This window comes from Quercus lobata, chromosome 2, assembly GCF_001633185.2.
Source record: "Quercus lobata isolate SW786 chromosome 2, ValleyOak3.0 Primary Assembly, whole genome shotgun sequence".
NCBI classification, from domain to species: domain Eukaryota; kingdom Viridiplantae; phylum Streptophyta; class Magnoliopsida; order Fagales; family Fagaceae; genus Quercus; species Quercus lobata.
The window spans coordinates 31,103,776-31,110,465 of record NC_044905.1 but is presented as its reverse complement, the minus strand read 5'-3'; the positions used below and the strand labels follow the sequence as shown (position 1 = coordinate 31,110,465).

The window sequence follows — 6,690 nt, the reverse complement described above, 5'->3', positions numbered from 1 at the left end:
CTTCATCAGGTTTCAGCGGCGATGAAACAGCCCCATTCTTTGGCTTCCTGAACACTGCCGCCGCCTTAGTCTTCTCCTGTAATCAAAAATTTCAATATCTTACAATTCGGGTTCTGTTGATGTGGATCTCATCGGGTATGGTATTGATCGGGTGACTTTGTCCCTCCATTTTTTTTTTCAAGTATGGGAGCAACATACGGAATGGCGAAGAGCGGAGTTAGGGTGGCGTCGATGGGTGTGATGAGACCAGAGCTGGTGATGAAGTCGATCGTGCCGGTGGTCATGGCTGGTGTGTTGGGTATATACGGTCTCATGATTTGGGTTTGGGATTGAATGGGTTTGGGATTGAGTGGGTTTCGAAGTGTTTGTTTCTTGGTTAGTCTTAGAGTAAAACATTTGCAGAAACACAGCATAGACATGCTTGAAGTCGTGTTTATAGAAACGCAGCTTTATGGGTGCCTATGGCTGCGTTTGACTCTTAGACACGGCTTTAGGACAAACTTATAGTCGTGAATTGTGTAAACACGGCTTTAAAACATATTTTTTTTTTAAAAAAAAAAAAAAAAAAAAAAAAATCAGATGGGTCCATAGCTGCATTTTTAAAACGTGGCTTAAGCCCAGCCCAGCAAAATGTAGATGAAACATCAAGGAACGCGGCTATAGAGCTGATCTATAGTCGCGTTCCGTACACGCAGCTATACTTCTGGTGTTGTAGTTGCGTTTGTGTCAAACACGACTCAAAGACACTCTATAGCCACGTTTTTGTAAACGTGGCTGAAAAAAACGCAGCTAAAAAGCACGTTTTTTTTGTAATGGGTACATAATATTAACAACCAGAGTAGCTGGTGCTGGAATTTGACAAACAAAAGAAAAATACAATAATAACAAGGAATTCTAGAACTTAGCATAAATCAAACCAAATTAGTCATATTTTTCTTAACATTTTCTTATAAGAGGATCATTTTTGGCTCTTCCAAAATTGAGCAACTTCAGCCAGTGACTTTGTAGAGGAACCTTCTTTGCTCAAATCCTTTTCAGCTGCATGCTTAAGTTCTTTCATTTTTTTTCTTGTAGCAAGTTCCCATCTTCTCCCTTAATTAGGCCTCTTGCATAGTTTACAATTTCTTTGTGTTCCACCAGGCCCTTATCATTCACTTTGACCCTCAATGCAACTTTCAAATCATCGATCAACTAGCAATACACTGTTCACCCTTTGCTCTACAAAAAGTGGCCATGCAATCATGGGCAAACCATGCATAATGCTCTCTAGGATTGAGTTCAAGCCACAATGGATCAAGAACCCCCCAGTCGAGCCATGACTCAGGACCTAGATTTGAGGAGCCCAAAAGGGCACCACTAGACCCACCTCTTTGGTCCTCTCCAAGAATCCCTTGGGAAGAAAATCAAAGGGTCTTTGATGAATTGATGCTCTGGACACTAAAAAATAAGAGGCATTGGCTGCTGTTTCGTGTGGACTCTTAACAACCCAAAGAAATCTTTGCCCACTCATTTCAAGTCCTAATGCCAATTCGTTTAGCTACTGATTTGAAAGAGTTCCACCACTGTTAAATGAAACATATAACACTGACTCATTTGGTTGTTTATCCAACCACCTCAAACACTCAAACTCATCAACCCCACAATCTGAAACAGACCGAATTAGTGGTCCAATGAAGTAAATCGGTGGCTTGCCCTTTCCTCCTTTCTTCAAATCTTCAAAAGCACCAGGCTCCAAATCCATAAAGCTATCAACTATAATCCCATCTGCAACATGCAATCGTTTGCTACTAAATACAAAGATTTTGTAAGCCTCATTCCTTCTATCTTGGAAATGGTTTGGAAAATCACTCCCATGGATCGGCACACACCCAGGTAATTTGACCGATTCAAGCAAGTCTCTATACTCGTAAGAGAATTTTTCATCAAGCTTATGTAAATCAAAGGTCAAAGACAAAACCATCGCAGCTGTAGGAAAACAAAAGAAGGAAAAAACACCAAATTCTTTAGCCACATCAAAAGCATCGATACCAAATAGATCAACCACCAAGGCCACCAGCCGAGTTGTCTCAGCTAAGACCTTGAATGCAGTGGCAGCTTCAGGAATTTTTCTTAAAGTGTTCCTTAAGAAGCATAAATTACACAATCTAATAAAAAGAGAAATCCATATATTGACAACAACAACAATAAATAAAATCAAATAAACATGCAAATACATAAAGTTTACAATTGTCTTCTACGAGTTTTCATATTTTGAAATCATTGCATGATAATCTCATTATCAATGCTACAAGCTACATCTCTTTCAATATACACAATTTAGCAACCATTCATCCACTAATCTCCCATTTGATTGCGCAGTTCATTCTTTATATATTTCATTGCTAAAAAATTTCTTTCTACTATTCCAGTAGCGACAGGAAGGGTCAAAACTAACTTCACAAGCAAATAAACTAATGGATAAGTCTCATGTTTCCCTGTGTTCACTAACTTTTCAGTAAGTTCACTAATTCCTTGAAACTCTAAAAACAAGTCATTGTTGTGCATATCAAAAATGTAATTCTGAAGATGAGAGTCAAGTGCAAAGATATCTATCCCAAGAAAATCAAATGGATAGAACTTTTCTAGGCGTATCAAATTTTCCTTATCAAAAGCCACAAATGAATCACTTGGATTCAAGCAAGCCATACAAAGTAGGAAATCGGTATTTGCCTCTAAAAAACAGTTGTTAAGCTCTTGAAATTGCATATCTATGACTGTGTAGAATAGCTCAACGCGATAATGATGTAACTTTGTATTTTGTTGGGTGTTGCGTCGCGGCCTCCCACTAACTACAAATATTTCATCCATGTTCAAGATAGGAATATCATGTGTGGTACAAAATGAAGACACTTCAGTTAATAAAGATATCCATTCATCATCTCTCATCAATTGCAATCATTGCTTAGACACTTTAATAAGATCCATAGCATTTACTATATCTTGATTTTTTTATTTTTTATTTTTTTTGCAATGCTATTGACAACTCATTGTGATCCCTAAAATGTTTTCCATCAAGTGTAGAGCAAAGACAAATTCAAAAGATAGAATTGACCTCATAATAGATCGAGCTTCAACTTTTTGGTCGGAGAGACCATCTTCTTCAATAATCTCAAGTACATCAACAACAAGAGAGAACATCAAAATCAAGTTAAGAATAGTCCCATAATATGATCACCAAGATGTTTAAGATTTGTCTCTTGATTCAAACATTTCCCACTTCTTCGTACACCATTCTCTAAATCTTCTTTAATTTTGGCAAATTATGCATCTCGAAGAGCATCTCATCTCTTACAAGAGACTCCAACAACAGTTACTATATTACTAACCACATAAAAAAAATTCAGCAATGTTAATGTGATTTTTAGTAACGGCAACAAGTGTCAATTGAAGTTGACGAGCAAAATTATGTTCACAAAGTAAACATTCAATAGCATATTTGAGTGACAAAGCAGTGGTACTTGCTATATGTACAATACCAAGGAATCGCTCTATAATAATTCCTTTTTTGTTCACATAACGAAGAATGAGGGCCATTTGTTCTTTCACTGAGATATCACGTGACTCATCAACTAATATTGAAAAGAACCCATTGTCAAGATTCTGGATGATGGCTTTGGATGTTTCACATGCAATTGCATTCACAATGTCTTTTTGAATATCATAGTGGGTAAGCTTGCAATTTTTCGGAACTTTTTGCAACACTTCATTGATAGATTCATTGTGATCCCCCCAAAAATTGTAGAAGCTCAAAGAAATTTCCTTTATCATTTGAACCTTGAGATTCATCGCGACCACAAAAAGCTAATCCCTAGCATAAAAGGAATCTTATGCAATCAACTATTGCATTTAATTGAACCTGATATTCAATTCTATCTTGATTTGATTGCTTAACCAAAACTCTTTGAATATGTTGCTTTTCCTTCAGTAGATCTTCACTCTTCTTGACAGCTTGGTTATGAACACTATTAACTCCTCCAACATGGGAATTTAGCTTCACAAGCTGATTCCAAAGTTTGAATTTCTTCGTTACAAAAGTCTCAACTCCTCTTTGCTTACCAACATGTTGCCCAAATAGGTAGCAATAAAAACAAAATACTGCATCCTTGTCTATACTATATTCCAACCACTTTCTATTTACATATCATTTGGATCTAAATCAACGGGGCTTTCCAGAAAAATATAATAGAGGGTAATCATCATGGTGTTAGAAAACAGGTTGACAAGGGCCTTTTTGTAAATAATATCTTCTTATTTCATCATGATTATTAGGATGATAAGATGATATCTTTTCTCGTAGCGTAGGATCTGTAGGAAGATTTTCTAAGTTAAAGTCAACACGAATTCTCTTAGAAGATGAAGATGAATCTTGCACATGAGATGAATTTTGGGTACGTGGTTTTCTTATCAAATATTTGTCCATAATTCTAGCAAAAGAATAAACAATAAACTATAAGTTCATTTGAAATATTAATAAAATTATTAATTATTATTGTTTAGTTGTTTCATTAATTTGTTTGTCTTTTATAAACTATAATTTGTTATATTGTTGTTTCATTAATTATAAAATTATTAATTGTTATTTAGCCTAACATAATTTAATTTGTTTGTCTTTTATAATGTATTGGTTAATTAAATTATTAATTATTGTTTATTAGTTGCTTCCCCAATTAATTATTGGTTAATTAAATTATTGTTTATTAGTTGCACTAGCACACATCCCATGTGCACATTACACTAAAAGAACCAGCTATGTGCACATTACAATTTACACATCCCATGTGCACATTACACTGCTTTAATTATTGCCCATCCACCCTCTACCCCACTCAACAGACAAGCCTCATGCCTGATGCCCCCAATCACAAGAGCCAGCTGCCAATCAGAAAATTTCACAATCACAAATCACAATACACATTACACTAAAAGACAATTAATATCTCACCAACACCAACACCAACACACACCAACACCAACGGATAAGATAAAGCCAAAAAGTCAAAAAACAGGCAAGATATTAATAAAGTTAAAGCTTCAGCCAATCATAGTTCAAAAGAATCAGATAAAGTTAGTCTTAAAGAATAAAGAGAGAGAGAGAGAGAGAGAGAGAGTCTCATTCATTTCATTTTAGTGATTTCAGATAAAGAGAGAGAGACTGAGAGAGAGAAGTTAGTCAAATGAAATACCTTGAGGGAGCATCGGAGCAGGGAGGCCTGAAGGTTGAGGCTGAGGTAGTGGCGAGCGATCTCCGATAAGGGGCGAGCAACAAGCGATCTCCGATCAGCAAGCGAGCGAAGTGACCGATCTTCGTCTGTTGGCTTGAGCCTGAGGCCTGAGGCAGAAGGCGTTTCTCTATTGACCTTTTTGTCTTTAGGTTTTCTTTAGTGATTTCTAATTTAGTGATTTGAGGTTTCTAATTTAGTGATTTGCTTAGTATTGAGGTTTTTTTTTTTTTTTTTTTTGAGAATCCGTGGGCTTGCCACTTGTTCTGTTACAATTTCTTTTTTCTTTTAGATTTTAGTTCAAAAATTTTTTTTTGGGCTTTTTTTTTTTAATTTGAGGGTGTTCCTAATTTTTTTTTAAGGGTAAACAAATAAAAAAAATTTAATTATTATATATATATATATTTTTTTTCAGGTCAGGGTGTTCGAACACCCTGAGCTGCACATGGTGCCACCACTACTTGAATGAATCTCGTAAAGCAGGGAGGGACTGAGTCATAGTGAGTGCGATCTACATCTCGATTCTAACATCCTAGGGGAGGTCATTATAGTTCACTGGAGGAAGAAAGATGGAGGATATGGAACTGGGAAGAGCTTCAAGGACAGCTTTTTGAGGTTTTATGGATAACCCATCAGTGATAATGATGATGAAGGTGACTAAGAAACCATGGTTGTGGATGAGTCGCTTGGCGAGCTCAACAACTGGGAGGAGGTGACCCATCCCTGGACTGGTCACAAAGACAACATGGGGTAGTTTTTGTTGGGTAGTTTCCATGGTAGGTTTGGAAGTAAAAGGTGATGGTAAACATTACGTTTTTACGAACTATATATATAGATTGAAAAGTACTAATTTTTTTTTTTCCATAGAAACATATGCATTGAAAACATGGGAACATCAATGCATGCACTAAGTAATATAATAATGGGAATCTAATGTGAGTGAGAAAGGTGGGTAAGGTGAAGTGCTTTGATGTCAAAATATAAATGGAAAAACCATGTAAAGCTAAGTTCTAATCCCAAATTCAAGGGAAAAAAAGAAAAAAAAAACATAAACCTATGGATTAGAAATGAATATAGATTTAGATGGGATTAAAGGATAATTAGATAATATTTATTTAGTAATCAAATTAAAATGATTTAGAATGGACATCATAAACTTATAAACTTTCCTTAAATAGAGAAACCATAAAAAAAATTAACACATAAAAGTTTCATGAAACAGTAAAGTACTAGTAGAAATGGTCAAAGTCAAAGACAAATTCACGTGAAATTCAGTGACTTGAAGGGAATCATCATAAGGATAAAAAATTATTGTCCTATGGTAATGACCTGTTGCTACTTTTCAAGTAAATTCCTCCATAGACCTTTAAAAGTCTTTTTTTTTTTTTTAATGGTAATTTTTTCTTTTATTATAACTTTCAATGTAAAAGGT

The 6,690-nt window shown here is 35.4% G+C and overlaps 1 pseudogene; it reads right to left on the bottom strand.

Annotated features, from left to right (window-relative positions):
- Nucleotides 1-958: 958 nt before the first annotated feature.
- LOC115962929 lies at nucleotides 959-6,033 on the bottom strand (annotated as a pseudogene).
- Between the last annotated feature and the right edge of the window lie 657 nt (nucleotides 6,034-6,690).